Genomic DNA, 19,902 nt, shown 5'->3' with positions numbered 1-19,902 from the left:
TAATTAACGTTCATCAGTCTGATGACTTGGGGGTAGAAGCTGTTCAGCAGATGACTTGGGGGTAGAAGCTGTTCAGCAGTCTAATGACTTGGGGGTAGAAGCTGTTCAGCAGTCTAATGACTTGGGGGTAGAAGCTGTTCAGCAGTCTAATGACTTGGGGGTAGAAGCTGTTCAGCAGTCTAATGACTTGGGGGTAGAAGCTGTTCAGCAGTCTAATGACTTGGGGGTAGAAGCTGTTCAGCAGTCTAATGACTTGGGGGTAGAAGCTGTTCAGCAGTCTAATGACTTGGGGGTAGAAGCTGTTCAGCAGTCTAATGACTTGGGGGTAGAAGCTGTTCAGCAGTCTAATGACTTGGGGGTAGAAGCTGTTCAGCAGTCTAATGACTTGGGGGTAGAAGCTGTTCAGCAGTCTAATGACTTGGGGGTAGAAGCTGTTCAGCAGTCTAATGGCTTGGGGGTAGAAGCTGTTAAGGAGCCTTTTGTCCCAGACTTGGTGCTCTCGTATCGCTTGCCGTGTGGTAGCAGAGTGAACAGTCTATGACTTGGGTGGTTGGAGCCTTTTGACAATCATTTACATATCACTTATTTTATTTTTATTTGATTTGATGTCATATTGTAAACGTATATCTGTTTTGCTGAAAATATGATTTTGAAAACAATGAATGTCTACAAGTGCTTCATAAAACAGTTATATTTATTTTTGTATTTTCAAAACACAGCAAATAGCCAATCAAGTATCAACATAAGTGAAATGAAAGACAGATTTAATTTTCAGTGAATAATTGTCTTGTCCAGTGAGCAACTCAATGACAGCGATTCAAATGACATCATTAGATCACCTCCAAGAAGCATCTTCAACGTTCACCTGACAACCCATTGGATAAGACACATACACTAACCAAGTGTTTCTTACCTGTCAAGAAGGTTGAGATCAGAAGCTTCTTCAATACCCCAGAAATGGAAAGGCTTTGAGACAAAGACAATCAACTGTCCAGATAATGCACATACACTAACCCGGATGTTCTACTTGCCCCACTGAGTTACAGCAAAGTTATCATTTATGCATGGGTCCACGATCCACTCATAGCTCTCACAGCTATCTGACAGTTCTCAGAATACTAAGGAGGAAGTGTGTGATATTGGATTTGGTATCCTTCCCACTCCCAAGTGATTGGGAGTCCCATAGGATGCCGCATAATTGGCCCAGCGTCGTCCAGGTTTGGCCATCATTGTAAATAAGAATTAGTTCTTAACTGACTTGTCTAGTGAAATAAAGGTTAAATAAAAATAAACTATTTAAGCTGTCTGCTATGTTGCTGTGTAAATCCACACACTGCAGGGGAATGATGACACATGCTGTGCTAACACATCGTTACAGTAGTTGTCAGTTTTGTAACGTAAATAAAGAGTTTGTCAAATACTCTATGTGAAATACAGTATGTATTATTTTCCCATAATGCCATTATTTCATGTCTTGTGCTATTTTTAGCATTTTTCCCCCCCTTATGTATCAGGTGTATTATTTTGACACTGCACAGACTCATTTAAATGAGCAATAATGATCCACATCTTAATAAAAGAGTTTTAAGGCAGCAGTGTTCATACTGTATTTTACATTGATTTCAACCACTATATGTCTTCATCAGCAAGTGAGGATTTCTATGGATAAAAACTAGTGTTAAGTGTGGGGGGGGGGGGGGGAGCCTCAATTAGACCCATGTCAAACACTTACAATCACGTACAGTACAACCACATTCAGTACAATCACATACAGCACAACCACATAGTCACATTCAGTCAACTAAATGATTCTAGAATAATAATAATTCCATTCACATTTGGCTACTACAAATAGCCAGTGAAATATGATACGTTTTTTGTTACTTGAGAATAGGAATGACTGAGAATCCACTGCCTGCCGTTGTAAACTTTCTGCACACAAATCAAACACAGTACTGACTATATCTATAAGCCTCATCCAAAGGAACGAAATTCTAAGTCGTCCGCATTGTTTCAGGCATCATCCGTTCCAAAGTCTCATCTTGTTCACTGTAAAAAAAAAAATAAGAGTTCCTTTTTGGACAATTCCAGGTTGTCCCTCCTTGTTTCAGTATGTTTAATCTGCCTAATGACCAGGATCCTGGTGTCTACCCAATGTGCTGAGCACTCCTCCTGGACAGAGTCCGCGCTACATTCAGCTGCTGCAACCATGGTCTCTGTGTGAAGGCACTGTTAGAGAGTCAATCAACCAGAACAAGGTTAGGAGACCAAATCTGTGTCCTAGCATTGTGAAATACTGTATATGTAATGGCCTCAATACATTAATGAAGCGCCCTTACATTCTATCCTCTCCCCATACTGAAACAACTTGTTAGGGTGAACCAATAAGACTGACACTATATACCTTCTAAGCATGATAGTTGGCTCATGATTTGTTTCAGGACTTGTTAGGGTAAACCTATAACAGCTTCTAACCCCAAGTCATAAGACAGCTGAACAATTAATCAAATGGCCACCGGACAAGTTCAACTGTTTTATTATTTGTTACTTTAGTTTATTAGGTAAATATTCTCTTCAACTCTTCTTGAACTGCACTGTTTGTTAAGGGCTTGTAAGTAAAGTATTTCACGGAAAGATCTACACTTGTATTCAGCGCATGTGACAAATAAAGTTTGAGTTGATTTGATTTGACTATGTACCTTCTAAGAATGATGGTTGGCTCATGATTTGTTTGTACTGAAATCTATTCAGGGAGGATAAGGGTATATCATAGGCAGTGATGAAGTGGTAAAACCTGGCCAAGGCCAAACAGTATATGGCGTTTTCTCTGGGTGTGCGGTCGCAGTGGAGAGAAAAGGCCTCCAGTGAGGTGGTGAGTATCTGGGCGGAGTTTGGCGAGGCAAACACAGGTCTGAGATTGGTGTCTCTGGAAATGGGCGGGAGCGGGACTCTGCTCCTCCATTGGTTGCTGTTCTGATCCCCACTCTCATCCTCCTCACATCCCTTCCCTCCACATTCCCTCTTCTTCTCTCTTTCATCCCTCGTGGCCACAGGGTGTTGCTTCGGTAGTTGAAGAGGTTTATCCTGGGATGCCAGGGCGCGGAGCGGGCAGGATACATGAGATGGGCAGTTGATGGGGGTCAAACTTTGAGAGGCTGTGGACATCACCCTGATACCCGCCTTGGCCTCACTCCTCCTGGGCTTGGAGGACATCTTGGGGAGGGTGAAGCCGTCCACCAGGACCGTGTCGCCCACCCTGTTCCTGAACAGAGCCCTGTTGAGGCCCATGCAGTGCCTGGATGCTGCCCTCCTCTGCCCCAGCCTCACCCAGCCCTTTATCTGGAGGTATGTCCGCATGGGCAGGGCCATACCTGGGAGGACCACCACAGAGCACAGCCTGGTGGCCAGGTGACTCACACACTCCCTGTGGCCGTACTGAAGGGCGATCCTCAGGGGGTCGCGACCCTGGGGATCCCGACAGGCAAGGGTCAGAACGCTGCTGGCGATAAAGAGTTTGAGGATGGTGAGCTGGCCGTGCTCGATGGAGGCGACAGCGGGACACTTGGCGACGTCGGGGTGGGCCGTCTGGTGGCACCACTCACGGTAAGGGTGAACCCCCACCGGCTCAATGACACGCACCCCCCTCTCCAGCAGCCAGCCGGCCAGGTCCAGGTGGCCCAGAGAAGCAGCGATGTAGAGTGCCACCCGGAGCTGGAACCTGGAATAATACAGAATCAATGTATTTATAACACGTTTCAAGTTTTTTTTGTCAAGTTCACAAGATACAGTGGGTTATAAAACAGTACAGTAAAATGCTTACTTGCAAGCTCTTTCCCACAATGCAGTATTAAATATCAGGGTAAGAGAAAAAACGTATGAAGGAAAAAAACACGAGAATATAAGCTATATACAGGGTCAGTACTATCATTGTAAGCTATATACAGGGTCAGTACTATCATTGTAAGCTATATACAGGGTCAGTACTATTATTGTAAGCTATATACAGGGTCAGTATAAGCTATTGTCAGCTATATACTCATTGTAAGCTATATCAGTACTATCATTGTAAGTCAGGTCAGTAGTATATCAGCTATATACAGGGTCAGTACTATCATTGTAAGCTATATACAGGGTCAGTACTATTATTGTAAGCTATATACAGGGTCAGTACTATCATTGTAAGCTATATACAGGGTCAGTACTATTATTGTAAGCTATATACAGGGTCAGTACTATCATTGTAAGCTATATACAGGGTCAGTACTATCATTGTAAGCTATATACAGGGTCAGTACTATCATTGTAAGCTATATACAGGGTCAGTACTATTATTGTAAGCTATATACAGGGTCAGTACTATCATTGGTAAGCTATATACAGGGTCAGTACTATCATTGTAAGCTATATACAGGGTCAGTACTATCATTGTAAGCTATATACAGGGTCAGTACTATCATTGTAAGCTATATACAGGGTCAGTACTATCATTGTAAGCTATATACAGGGTCAGTACTATCATTGTAAGCTATATACAGGGTCAGTACTATCATTGTAAGCTATATACAGGGTCAGTACTATTATTGTAAGCTATATACAGGGTCAGTACCATCATTGTAAGCTATATACAGGGTCAGTACCATCATTGTAAGCTATATACAGGGTCAGTACTATCATTGTAAGCTATATACAGGGTCAGTACTATCATTGTAAGCTATATACAGGGTCAGTACCATCATTGTAAGCTATATACAGGGTCAGTACTATCATTGTAAGCTATATACAGGGTCAGTACTATCATTGTAAGCTATATACAGGGTCAGTACTATCATTGTAAGCTATATACAGGGTCAGTACTATCATTGTAAGCTATATACAGGGTCAGTACTATCATTGTAAGCTATATACAGGGTCAGTACTATCATTGTAAGCTATATACAGGGTCAGTACCATCATTGAAAGCTATATAAAGGTTCAGTACCATCACTGTTGATAGTAAGTCTATCATACAGTTCAGTGTGTAGATGTGTATTCTGACCTCATCACAGGTCTCTCCCTAGACAGGTGTCGTTGGACGGTCAGTCTGTGTCCCAGGAAGCAGCCTCTGAGGAACTCCGCCCACCCATCCCAGGTGTCCAACCGTAGAGTAGCCCCTGGGAGACAGAGACACATGCAGGTTGTCCTCCTGGTTGCCATGAACCAAGAATGTGTTCCATACAGTCCATTTGTCTCTGTGTTACATCCATAAGGTGTTGAGCCAGAGGACCATTGATCTACTGCACAAGGAAGGCCATACCGAGGTCAATGGCGTAGTCGTGCAGCCGGTTGCAGTCGTAGAGTTGCAGGCCGGTGGGAGAGCTCAGTCTGAAGGAGCTGACGGGAAGCCCACACTGCTGGGACACCAGGGTCATGAGCCTGGCCACAGACGTACTCAGGAGAAACACAGTGCCCAAGACTGAGAGGGTCTCCCCCGTCACGGCACTGAACACACGCACCACCGGCTCCCGCTGAAGTATAAGACCATGGACATACAGTAAATTCACTTGTTTTACATAAATACCTATGTTGTGTTTATACACCGAGTAAACAAAACATTATGAACACCTGTGCTTTCCATGACAAAGACTGACCAGGTGAATCCAGGTGAAAGCTATGATCCCTTAATGATGTCACTTGTTAAATCCACTTCAGTGTAGATGAAGGGGAGCGGACAGGTTGAGACAATTGAGGCATAATTGTATGTGTGCCATTCAGAGGGTGAAGGACAAAATATTTAAGTGCCTTTGAACGGGGTAGTAGGTGCCAGGTGCACCGGTTTGTGTCAAGAACTGCAATGCTGCTGGGGTTTTTCACACTCAACAGTTTCCTGTGTGTATCATGAATGGTCCACCACCCAAAGAACATCCAGCCAACTTGGCACAACTGTTGGAAGCATTGGAGTCAACATGGGCCAGCATCCCTGGGGAACGCTTTCAAACACCTTGTAGAGTCCATGCCCCAACAAATTGAGGCTGTTCTGATGGCAAAAGGCGGGGTGCAACTCAATATTAGGAAGGTGTTTCTAATGTTTGGTACACTCAGTATATATAAGTTAGGAGTCATATAATTACAGGGGTAAGATGAAGTGGCTCCTTTGCACTGATCTTAGGTCTGGTTTGTGTTTTTTTACTGCTAATAGTAATGGTTAGGATTTGGTGAGAGTAAACTGATCCTAGATCTGTGCCCAAGGGCAATTTCTATCCAGAGACAAATCAAAGGTCCATGCTATTTAAATTTATAATCTACCACCATCTCGTGGCTCAAATTTGTAACAACATTTTCTAATTCATGTGCTGTACTGAGTTTTGTTCTATCACATTGAACACTAATCTGGGTGCAGATTAAATTGAACACTAATCTGGGTGAAAATTAAATTGAAGACTAATCTGGGTGCAGATTAAATTGTTAACAGAAATATTATGAATATGTATTTCAATGAACCCAAAGGGCCTCTTCTTCTCCTACTATACGGCCTGCTGTACTCTACTGTGCTCTACTGTACTCTGCTGTACTCTACTGTACTCTACTGTACTCTACTGTACTCTGTCTGCTGTACTCTGCTGTGCTCTAATGTACTCTGCTGTACTCTGTCTGCTGTACTCTGCTGTACTCTGCTGTGCTCTACTGTACTCTACTGTACTCTGCTGTGCTCTACTGTACTCTACTGTGCTCTACTGTACTCTACTGTACTCTGCTGTGCTCTACTGTTCTCTACTGTACTCTGCTGTACTCTGTCTGCTGTACTCTGCTGTGCTCTACTGTACTATACACCACTGGGTATACAGACTCTTCAGATACTGTTAGCGAACACCAGACTGAGGTCGAGGCGATTACATGGGGAAAAGGTTTATGACTGTAAGGGTGTTTGGTACAAAGGCAACACTACATCGGGCCACATTTCAGCTCTATCCCAGGTCAACCATACAATACTATAGATTTCCACTCTAGTCAACCAGCAAGAAGGAGAGACAGACAGAAGGTCTGGCTTTGACTATGTCAATGATGGGATGTGTAAGTAAGGAGTAAGGAACACAAATAAACATTATTCTGATGGTTACATTTGTACTTAGATACATAACCACTCTCCTCTGTTAGCAAATCTTCCACAGAACTTTGTGGAACAGAGTGAGTTCTGTCCCTGTCTGGCTCTGGACATGTACCCAGGGACCTCTGTACAACAACACTTCACACTCACGAAGCAGTGTTCTTACTAATCAATCACTCTACCATAACCATGGTCTCGGTATAAAGCAGTGTCCTTACTAACCAATCACTCTACCATAACCATGGTCTTGGTTGAGCAAGGGCAATATTACTTTAAGTCTCAAGCAGGGTGACCTCAACATTCTATATATCGCCATACTATATACCACCACACTATACAGTGGGGCAAAAAAGTATTTAGTCAGTCACCAATTGTGCAAGTTCTCCCACTTAAAAAGATGAGAGAGGCCTGTAATTTTCATCATAGGTACACTTCAACTATGACAGACAAAATGAGAAGAAAAAAAAATCCAGAAAAATCACATTGTAGGATTTTTAATGAATTTATTTGCAAATTATGGTGGAAAATAAGTATTTGGTCACCTACAAACAAGCAACATTTCTGGCTCTCACAGACCTGTAACTTCTTCTTTAAGAGGCTCCTCTGTCCTCCACTCGTTACCTGTATTAATGGCACCTGTTTGAATGAACTAAATCACCTAATCATACCTAATCATACTATATAATCATACTATATAACCATACTATATAATCATACTATATAACCATACTATATAACCATACTGTATAATCATACTATATAACCATACTATATATTACCACACTCTATATCACCATAATATATATAATCATACTATATAACCATACTATATAATCATACTATATAATCATACTATATAACCATACTGTATAATCATACTATATAACCATACTATATATTACCACACTCTATATCACCATAATATATATAATCATACTATATAACCATACTATTTAACCATACTATATAACCATACTATATATTACCACACTAAATCTGAAACACTTTATGTTAATGATAGTATGAAGCTGTTTCAAGCAATAGCCAGCTCACTTTGATATGCATTTTCAAGCACGGGTAGAAACAGCTAGGTGTTTGGCTGGTACCTTCAGCAGGCAGCAGATGGCACTGCTAGGGGTGATGCCAACGTCTGTCAGGACCCAGCTGTCCCGAAGGATGGCACCAGCATAGCTCAGCTCCAGGAAGTACCTCACCTGCTTGTCGTCTGACAGTTGCACGTGGAAGTAATCCTGCCAGAGGAAGAAGATTGGAAACACAAGGAGCCGTAATTGAGTGTCCCATACAATCAGAGTGAGAGGGCTCAGCACTGATGGAGCCGTAATGGAGGGTGTCCCACACAGACACCCATTATGGAGGGTGTTCCACCCAGGCAGATGTCAATGTTTACCATACAATAATTGTAAAAGTGTCCAAATGTGTACAATTAAGAAATAAGGCCCAAGGAGGTGTGGTATATGGCCAATATACCACGGTCAAGGGCTGTTCTTAGGCACAACGCAACGTGGAGGTATATTGGCCATATACCACAAACCCCCAAGGTGAATTCTTTTTTTTTCTTCTCCAATTTAGTGGTATCCAATTGGTAGTTACAGTCTTGTCCCATTGCTACAACTCCCATATGGACTTGGGAGAGGCGAGAGCCAAGAGCCGTGCGTCCTCCGAAACACAACCCAGCCAAGCCACACTGCTTCATGACACCATGCCCGCTTAACCTGGAAGCCAGCCGTGTCGACCGTGTCAGCGTGCACTGCTGCGTGCACTGCACCTGGCCCGCCACAGGAGTCACTAGTGCGTGATGGGACAATGTTGACAAAGCACTGCTGGCGTGGCTGTCTCCTACTGTAAGTACTATCGCCCTATCACATGTCTCCTACTGTAAGTACTATCGCCCCATCACATGTCTCCTACTGTAAGTACCATCGCCCCATCACATGTCTCCTACTGTAAGTACTATCGCCCCATCACATGTCTCCTACTGTAAGTACTATCACCCCATCACATAACCATGTCTCCTATTGTAAGTACTAGTCACATACTTTACTTGACACCAGCCAAATGAACAAATTGCTTCTTAGAATCATCTTCCTTTCCCATGGAGCTGTTGGCCGAGGTTGGAGTAGCCAGGAGGAAGGCATGGCCAGCCGTTGAGAAATGCTTGTTTTTGGTTATCATGGATTTATCTGTGGTGACTGTGTTACCTAGCCTCAATGCAGTGGGCAGCTGGGAGGGATGCAAACAGGCTCACATGAAACCCTTCATGAAGACAAGTAGCCTAGTGGTTAGAGTGTTGGACTGGTAACCGAAAGGTTGCAAGTTCAAATCCCTGAACTGACAAGGTACAAATCTGTCATTCTGCTCCTGAACAGGCAGTTAACCCACTGTTCCTAGGCCTTTAATGAAAATAAGAATTTGTTTTTAACTGACTTGCCTTGTAAAATAAAAATTTGAAGCAGAGCTTAATTTGTAAATTGGGAGGTGCCAGAGGGGGGGCTCTGTGGTACCAGAACTCATGAGAAAAAAGATCACCTATTATAATAGAGCATTGAACGCATATCATCACATTTGGGTAGAGCAGTAGAGTAGAGCCATTTACAGTAGGTGAACACATGGGGAACATTTTTAGTAGCCTAGGGTCCGGGAAAGTGTTGGCCTTTTTAAAACCGCATTTCGTGCAATTCTACATCCTTTTACATGACTGGAGACTTTGGCATTATCTTTTTTTAATCCGCACAAATGATCGAAATGGCAGGCTACTTTGACACTGACAAACTTAGTATCTGAGATCAATAAAAACGACCTTGTCTTGAATCCATCAATAGCCTATAGGCCTAGGGTTGTGGAGAAACATATACTAGGCTACAATATGAGGAGGAAATTAGTCCTAAAAATGCTTTCCAGTTTCACTGACTCACCCAATGATGCGCAGCTCACTCGCTGGAGATTGTCGATGCGCTCGTGTCAAAAGCCTATCTCTCCCTCTCTCTGTTTTGTAAAACAATGTTTGGGAGTTGATCAAATATTTTGGTAGTCTACAGCATAGTCTTATCTTTTCAGCAAGAGTCATTGCTTTTCAACCTGTGTTTTCCCTCGATTGTATTTGAAATATTGCAAAAGGCCTGTTTTGTCTGCGTGCTGTTTTTTCACTGACAGATTTGCCTCGCGTTCCCGACTGTAGGCTATTCTTTGTTATTGGGCTACAATCCGCAGCTAGGCTATTTAAAAAATAAGCTATTGGTCCTCTGTAGCTAAATTATAGGGCTTCTCATGACGTATTAGGCTATTCTGAATGATTTAATTTATTTCTGAACAGACAGCAGTAATTCCGTAACTTTAGAAAATTCCTCCAGAACCCTTCATGCAGCTATGATTCTATAAGGAAACAAATGATGAAGTGCAACTCGGGAGAGATGAGTGGGCAGGATAATTGACGAAGAGGCAACTCGAATGAACTTTGATCGCTTTTATTATAAGTGTTACATAGCAAAAAGTGAAAATTATTTTTCATGGCACGAGAGGTACCGGATTCGGCCAAGTAGGTTCCGGAACAAAACAGTCCAGAACGGAACGGTGCCGGATCCTGTTCTGGCATGATCCTGCTCAAATTAAGCACTGATTTGAAGTACCTAGGCCTCTACCTGCTGAGTATAAAGATTATTAAACTAGATTCAGTGGGCTTGTCATTCACAGTACTGATGAAAAATCAAGTATATTTGATCTAAATGTGGATATACGAGGACATCTAGTGGTCACCGGATTTAAAAAAAATTCATGCAAGCTATCTTTGCACTAGCATGCGATGCCATATATTTGACGCAGGTATTTATTTTTCAACATGTATTGTCATTGACTGGAACAAAATATAATTGTATGAGCTATGCCTCTGTGTCCCGGCGTTGTTGTACCCCTCTACTATCTGGCTTGGTGGGGCGATCTCGTTCTGCATGCCTGCTTCACTGAGATACAATGTGTCGTCATGCATTTGTGCATGCACGCTGTTAACGGTCATACCCGTCTTGCTAGCTAATTTAGCTAGCTCATCAACCAGTATTTTATTCGCTTTTTCTGCACGATAGCACTTATTAAAGCCTTGAAACTCATGGGGACCTCACTGTTACCACGGGTCATCGAGCTAGCCCTTATTTGGCAGCAGGGTTGCATCGGTTTCCACTGGATGTGACAGCTTGTTAGGCTGGCTAGCTAGGTAGCTAATTCGCTAACGCGAACTGTTTATCACGTAGCAGCCTATGCTGACTAGCATCGCTAGCAACTAGCTAACATGGATAAAGTCTAGTCGTGGGTCCACAAAATCAAACAAATGGTACTGAACTGATGACAAAATCATGTTTCGAAATTGTAGTAGCTATTTATGTTTTTTGTTGTTGTTTAATGACATTGCGAATATCATAATTTTTGTCATTTAACTACCGGTATGTATTTAATCCGGTTTCGGCATGAGAAAAGTATTAATGGCAAATTCCAGCACTAACGGATACCGGGAAATAGAAATATGAGAACCGGTCACGAATGCGGAGCCACGCCCTAAAATAACATGTGACCACAAGGCGTTTGTGACGCATTCATGCGTTCCAATTTTGTCATAATTGTCTGTAGGTTCTAAATTGCTTATGAGCTTGGCTGCCCTTCAGAAAGTAGCTGATTCTTGTACTTTACAGCTGTATTTTCCTAAAGTTACTAATAATACTAGCAACAAAACAGATTTCATTCCTTAAAATGATATTGCCAGATCGAAGAAAATAATAAGGTAGGCCTAAACTGTAATAAGATATACCTTAAAGACTGCTTGTGTTTAATCCTGAATCCAGTTGCCCCTCTTGTACTGGGATAAAATAATAGGGAACCCATGAACCTTATGGAGGAGTACATGTGTTTTGTAGACACACCTGGGTTCTAGACTTGCTGAGGTAAACATTTTAGGAAAGCCTGGGTTTTTAATATCGAAGTCATTCTAAGGGGTAGGTTTGACAAAGCAAATGAGTGAGTGAGTCTTTGACATGAAGACAGTGGTTAGATTCTGCCATTGGGACTGCTCTGATGTTTCCATTCTCTCCTGGTTATGACCATAGAGCCTTGTCCCAGTCTCTAGACCTGCCTGTCTGTGTGATGGATGACCACCTGACCTCTGAAGCTGTCAATGAGATGGTAAGTTGACCTTGTCATTTCATATTACAACATTAATCCAATAAAATGTTATAGTGATGCTATCATTGGCAATGTTGACGTACCACAACCATCTCTGTTGTGTTGCAGTTGTTTAATTGGCCCAACGTTGCCAATGCTCCTCCACTCTTTAACATTTAATAATCATTTCAGTATGATATTTGTTGTATATTAAGTTTGATTATTTGCAATATAATTACATTTCTACCAGGAGCAGAGCAATTCTACCAGGAGCAGAGCAACCTCAGTGATGGAAACCACAGAAGAGGGAAAGCTCAACAATGTGGAACATCTGACACTTATGGACTTCCTTCAAAACCTAACTGAGAAGTATGTTCTGTTTTCTTTGGTACTAGAACCTTCAACACCTTCAAGGAAATAGGATCAAATTAGAAACTGATCAATTGGAAAAAAATGTTCAGTGCTAGAAAAGTTGTCACATTGCAATTTTGCCAAAACAACTGACACAAAGCAAGTATAACTTCACGATCAGGCAAATAATTAAATAAAAACTATTCTGCCACGCATCCTGATATGACAACATTTATAACAATATTGTTTTCAGGCAATGGAGGGGGATTCGTGAGGGCATGTTTGACCCGGTAAGATCATGTTACTGACAATTTAATCAGATTACCATGAAAACTCTGCCTAATGTTTAACCTTGTTCATAAGCTTTTGAAAGACGCACTATGCAACATTTTAAAACACTTCTTCTGTTTCTGGAATACAGCTGACAAAACAACAGCTTGCCGGCTTGTGTCTGAGGATTGTCCAGTTTTTATCGGACAAGCTGATGCAGATCATCATCCCAGGTCTTTACGAACTACTGGGCATCCAAGATGCTGCCTCTTCTCCATTGTCACAGAGATCTCTCACAGCGTCACTCACCAGTCTGTTAGACGATAAGGTTAACACCAAGTCCCGCGTGAGATTTACTGAGGCTGGTGTACCTAAGAGGCCAGGCAGTCGAAAGTCTTACAATAGCTTTCGCATCCCGACTCCCTACCCTTCCTCCAACTGTATGGAGCAGGAAGAGGAAGAAGTGCAGGAATCACAACTTAAGTTCAAGGAGATTTACCTGACTAAGGGCAGTCTGGGCAGTGGAAGCTACCTGCCCAAGGGGGCCATGAGGTATGTTCTTAAAGGGAAATTTAACAACTTCATATTCATCTCCAGCATCACCATATGTGAAAATTACACATTTCCATGCTTTGTAGTAAAAAAAATATAGAGGGACGTAACTGTTTCCAATAGTGCTGAGAAATTAGTGCTTTTTGAGGTTGGTTTGGTTTCCATTCAAATATTTAAAAAATAATCACGGTTTTGGATTTCAATACTTTTTTTAGACATTGAATGCACTATGGATTATGTGTGTTGAATGCTGTAACAACACATAATAAAACAATGAATACAAGTCCCATGATGGTAGTGACTGTCCATTACTGTTTATGACTTATCAACCATCATTTACTTTCTCATATAAAATATTTATTTGATGACTTTATTATTTCATTCCAAGTCATCAACTCATCTATAGAGCTGCTGCTTATCCTGTCTGACAAAATCACTATTTTAGTAGTTCTTCTAAGTAAATAAGACCTACTTTTATGACCGCTGAACACCAACTGTCAATCACTTAGATCATGTATTTCCAGGTAGAGACTCCTCGCAACGCAACTGCTTTTTATCTCTCTCATGCATTCTCTCGTCTCTCCGTCTCAGTTAATGAGGTTTCCGTATCTGCTCCACACAGAGTGGACAAGCAAGTGGGCGTGCAATGGATTATGGGAATTAATTAAAAACTGAAAAATAACAAAAATGTTGGTTAAATGCTCAGCTCTAGATTCTAATGACATCATCAGTGTGCATCGTGTGATTTTAACCAATTATGAGTAGGCATTGCCTACTAATTGGTTGATGATGTCATAGAAAACACTTATCTTCCTCTTTCTTTTTTACTACAAAACATAGAAATGCCCGTTTTTCACATATGCTGATGTTGGGGTGGTGCTGGAGATGATGAATATGAAGTTGAAACATTTAGAAATTTCCCTTTAACATTTCTTCAAACTGCCTTGTATTTATGATTGTCCTTGAAGTTATTAGAAGTTACAGTATTTGAAGTTTATAGCAATTTGGATTTTTGTAGAGGATAGATGTTGCCAGGATAGATAGATATCTACAGGCCAGTTTCAATACAAATGACTTATACAAAATACATTTTATTGGGCTTTAGAAATTAAGCAGTTAGGCTGACATCACACTAAGGTTTTTTCTCAGAGAAACAGCAGCGTTTTCCTCATTGTTTTCAATGGTGCAGATGTATTTGACACACTGAATGTGCATCACAGCCTTACATATTATTTGTTTGACTTTGATGATTTCTGCTTTTTTTTTCGCCAAGGACTCTAACCTCTCTGTCTGATGTGCAGAAGAAAACAACCAACTCTGAGACGCTACAAGTCCTCTTAGGTGTCTCAGAGGACACCCTTGTCACCTGTGTGCAGGACAGCCTGCAAGGTTCTCTCTCCAAACTTGCATGCATGTCCAATTCTCCATCTGGAAGTGCAGGCTCTATGATGCTAACCCCTGCTGTAATGGCAGAGTTGGCTAAAGATGTCAAGTCGGCCTTATCAGTGGTCGTTAAGAGTGCCTCCGCAAGTCAAACCTCTCTAGTGACACCGGTAAGGGGAGACTCACAGACCAAGGTGACTGAGAGCATGGTGAGAGAGCTGGCTGTTAAACTTGAAAAAGTTGACCAAGAGAGCAAGAGTCTAACAGGGCAAGTCATGACCACCATCTCTGACACAATGGTGGCTTTTGTTGACGAGAACGAACAGAATTTGCTGGAAGATCTGAAGGACAAGATCACGTTTTTGGCATCGCATGTTGGCTTCATTGAGGATCTTGATGCCCTGATAAGGAAATACGAGAGCAGCTACAATATTAGTGAATCTGGTTCCTCCTGCACGCTCACATCTAAGAGCATCCAAAAACTCTCTAGCCGGGAGTTTCAAACATCAGCAATACAAGCAGTGAGTGGAGTTCTTGACAAAAAAGTCAGTAGTTTGAGCTTTCCTAGTTCAGTCGTTCAGTCTGAGTTAACAGGTGCTGTATCAGGTCAAACATTGTCTGGCATTGTAAAGACAGAGTCAATTCACCCAGTGGGCTCAGCAGCGTCAGTAGTTGTTAAGACTTTCGTGTCAGATATGAAGTCCTTGGCTGAATCTGAAGAGAGTCCCCAACAGAAGAGTGCCTGGTCTGCTGCTGTTCACATTTACCACAGCATCCAAAACAACTTGAAAGATTATTTCGGCAAGCTTCAGCGATGTGCCTTAAAGAGCATTGTCACATCTGATGACAACATCACAAATGCTGAGTTTAAGGAGACAGTTCCACTTCCTTGCTTAAACATGAAATATAGGCCCAGTAAGAGTGAGCCTCAGTTGCCAGAGTCCACTGGTGAAGTTACTTTACAAAAAGGCCTAAGTGAGAGCTCAAAACTTATTTGGGCAAAAACTGAGTCAGAAGAAAGCAAGCTCCTTCTGACAACTTGCACCAAAGAAGTCATCTCAGAGCTTCTGGTCTTGTACAACACTGAGATGTCAAAGGAGGACCCCGTGTACACTGTTGGAGAAAAAGGATCAGGCTTCTCTATTGAGAGAGATAAATTTGTAGAGGGTGTTCTGGCTCAGCTTGGGGATATTGCCCATTCCAGGGCCTCATCACCAATAGTATGTGAGTTCCCCTGTCAAATTGAGGACAGCAGAAGTAAGGCCACAGCTTCTTTGACCAGTCTGTTAGATTGTATTAGAAAACTCTCAAGTGAGGAATTTAAGAGAAATGCCACTCAAGCAGTGAGTGAGTTCCTAGTTAAAAAGTCCACCAGTAGCTTAACTAGTGCACAGCCTGCTTATTCTGTAGCATCCAGGTCTTGTTCCATTCAAAACCAGTACACATGGTCAAAGGATATTTGTGCGGATTCTGCTGCCTTTGGCATCATTGAAACATTTGTGGAAGACCTGCAGAGCTTGGCGCAACCTGCAGAAGTAGAGGAGAGAGAACCTGACCTCCAGGAAAATGCACAAAAGCTACAGAGCAGGATCTGGTCTGCTACCACTAGTTTATATAACAATATTAAGAAGACATTAAAGGACTTCATCATTCACCAGCGGAGGTCAGACATGCTGAGCAGAATGTCTAGTCATATACCCACAGAGGACTCTGGACATCTTGGGACTAAGGAGTACCTTGGTTTGGCAAGCCAGGACTTGAGGCAAGCTAGTAAGAGTGTGCCTCACTTGCACAGTTTGAACCTTGAAGTGGCTCTACACAGGGGTGTCAGCGAGAGTTCAAAACTTCTCTGGACTGAAACAGACGAGGCTCTACTGACCAATAGTACCAAAGAGGTCATTTCAACAATCTTGACCTCATGCGAGGATCAGACATCAAATGCACCTTGCTTCTCCACAGTAGGAAAGAAAATATCTGATATGTCCCTTGAGGTCAACATGTTGGTAGGTGGTGTTCTGTCTCAGCTGAAGGACATCTCCTTGTCAAGGTCCCCAACACCATGTGAAGACATGTTTGAACGTCTCCAAGGTTCTCCTGAGCGAACCTCTCCAGTAAGTCTAGATTGCAGCACGGCTGCCTCCAAAGGCATTGCATCTTCCCACAGTCTTTCAACAAAGAGCCTCCAAAAACTCTCTAGTCATGAGTTCCAAACCAAAGCTGAGAAAGGAGTGAGTGAGGTCCTCTCTAGATCATTTAACATTGTGGAGGAAGGCACAACAGATAAGTACCTCCAGTCTGTATCTACATCCACCACATCTACTGATATTATACAAACCATGGTGAAAGACCAGCAGGAGCTCACCCAGACCACCCAATCATCTGACATGGTATCTGGAACCTCCCTGCTCACCACTGGACAGGTTTCTGAGAAAAGAATCTGGTCTGTTGCTCGTAACATCTACTACAGTCTGCAAAGTAAGATTACAGAGTTTCTCAGAAAAGATCTTCAAAGATCAGACACAACACTTGGTTCAATCCAAATCTTTACATATCAAAGCAGTCCTGCATCACAAAGAGCAAGTCTCGGCCATCTTGAGGTCAACCAGAGCAGTGTTACACCTGGTGTAAACGATGCCTGTGTGGACATTCCGCACAAATTACTACCTAAAACCACTGAGCTCTCAGGATCCATGCTGGAGGATATTGACACGATCCGTTGTAGGAGTGCTGACAGCCAAAATACAAGAAATACCTCTTCTTCACGCTCTTCCATCTCTCTAACACCTACTTCAAAATTAAGGCAGTCGAAATGGCACTTTGCTTTACCCGGGACTCCCATCCCCACTGAGTTTCCTGCTCAGATTGACTTTCCCATTGTTAGAAACACAATCATTGAGGACTTCTTTCACACAGAGGACTTACTTCCTGTAACCTTTGTGGACAAAGTCAGGCAAGCTGCTGGGGTGGTAGTGGACATTATGGTGGAAAGTGTTGAGAACACACAGGAAAATGGACAGGGTGCTTCACATCTTGACGACCTCCGATCTGCTGTTAGGAAATTGAGAAAAATCATTTCCACTTGGACCATCCACATTTTCAGCCATGAATTGGTGGATAAAGTGATAGCCCTTCAGGACAGCCACAGCACTCCACAGGTCTTAACATTGGAAGCAGCCAAAAGTGCTTCAGACTCCATTCTTTCAAGGCTGAAATGGGGAAAGGAACAATGTGCCATATCCAAGGAGCTCTCCTCTCAGCTTCTCCAGATATTTGCTGAAGAGACAGTGAAGTGCTTCCTGAGACAGTGGTCAGATGAGTATGAAAACATAAACTTTGATGTTTCAGTCCAGAACGATCCAAAGACTTCTACTTGCATGGTCATTCTTCAAATGATCACCAAAGCCACTGCTAAATGTTATTTTGAGTCCGCTACCAGCGTGGCCACCAGTGGCATTGTAGAAGGCGTGTTTGATTTGGAAAGGGATACCATCAGCAGTACTGGAGAGCAGGTCCTCACCTTCAATACAAAGGTATAGTACACATACATCTTTCATGAATAACACTGCTGTTGACCTTTTATGAGATATATGATTCTTTGTGTCATGGCATTGCACTGCTTCTTTGCAATTGATATGCTGTACTTTAAGATATCGAAAAATGTTCAGTTTGTTTTAATGTGCCTTTTCCCACCAACCAGGGTTCCAAGAAAGTTAGTAAGAACCTCTGTCCTCAAGAGTCTCTGGAGTACCAGCCTCAGAACATTTCCCCTACTGTGTACTTTACAGGTAAGCCCTGCTGCTGTTTAGGCTGCTGCTCAGTCAAGACTGAGACATTATCCCTTTACCATTCCACTAATTCATTTGGAAAGACGTTGTACTCCTCTGAGTTGTTACCTATGACATACTGTACTGTGGGCTGGGTGGTAGCCTAGTGGGTTAAGAGGTTGGGCCAGTAACCGATAGGTTGCTGGTTCAGAATCCCTGAGTTTACGAGGCAAAATCTGTCAATGTGCTCTTGAGCTAGGCACTTAATCCTAATTGCTCCTTGTAAGTCTCTCTAGATAAGAGTGTCTGATAAATGAGTAAAAATGTAAATTGATGGCATGCTGGATGGTCTTTCGTTGCAGAGACGATGACAACATCTCATGGCTCCTTTTCTCCAGAGGGAATTTATGATATCGCATCGTCCTTCCCACTTGAAGAGAAGAGTCGCAAACCCTCCCTTTTCACCAGATTGTCTAGATCCATCACGAAAGGCTTTCTCAGCACATTCAAATCTTCAAGGAAAACCAAATTATTTAATTAAATTCTTCATTATAAACAACGAGAGCATTCATTAGTTCAGATGAGAATCTAATCGTATTGGTCACATACGCCGAAAACAACTGTGAGATGCTTTATTACGAGCCCATTCCCAACAATGCAGAGTTAAAAAGTAAGAAAATATTTTCTAAATAGTAACACAATAACAAGGCTATATACAAGGAGTACCAGTACCGAGTCAATGTGCATGGGTGCGAGGTAGTTGAGGTAATACAGTATGTACATGTAGGTAAGGGTAAAAGTGACTAGGCAATCAGGATAGATAATAAACACAGTAGCAGCAGCTAGTGTGAAAGTCGGTCAGTGTCACAGTGAATGTGTGGGTAGAGTGTAGTGAGTGTGCATCGAGCCAATTCAAGAGAGTCAGTGGAAAACAATTAGAAAAATACATCAATAACAAAGGGGCAAATAGTGCAGGTGGCCATTTAATTAACGTTCAGCAGTCTAATGACTTGGGGGTAGAAGCTGTTCAGCAGTCTAATGACTTGGTGGTGGAAGCTGTTCATCAGTCTTATGGCTTGGGGGTAGAAGCTGTTCAGCAGTCTAATGGCTTGGGGGTAGAAGCTGTTCATCAGTCTTATGGCTTGGGGGTAGAAGCTGTTCAGCAGTCTAATGACTTGGGGGTAGAAGCTGTTCAGCAGTCTAATGACTTGGGGGTAGAAGCTGTTCAGCAGTCTAATGACTTGGGGGTGGAAGCTGTTCAGCAGTCTAATGGCTTGGGGGTAGAAGCTGTTCAGCAGTCTAATGACTTGGGGGTAGAAGCTGTTCAGCAGTCTAATGACT

General features: G+C 42.4%; 1 pseudogene; it reads right to left on the bottom strand.

The window, feature by feature from the left end:
- Window positions 1–861: 861 nt before the first annotated feature.
- Window positions 862–11,081, bottom strand: LOC139414359 (protein ANKUB1-like; annotated as a pseudogene).
- Between the last annotated feature and the right edge of the window lie 8,821 nt (window positions 11,082–19,902).

This window comes from Oncorhynchus clarkii, chromosome 1 (genome assembly GCF_045791955.1).
Source record: "Oncorhynchus clarkii lewisi isolate Uvic-CL-2024 chromosome 1, UVic_Ocla_1.0, whole genome shotgun sequence".
NCBI lineage: Eukaryota > Metazoa > Chordata > Actinopteri > Salmoniformes > Salmonidae > Oncorhynchus > Oncorhynchus clarkii.
This window is presented reverse-complemented; position numbering and strand designations above follow the sequence as displayed.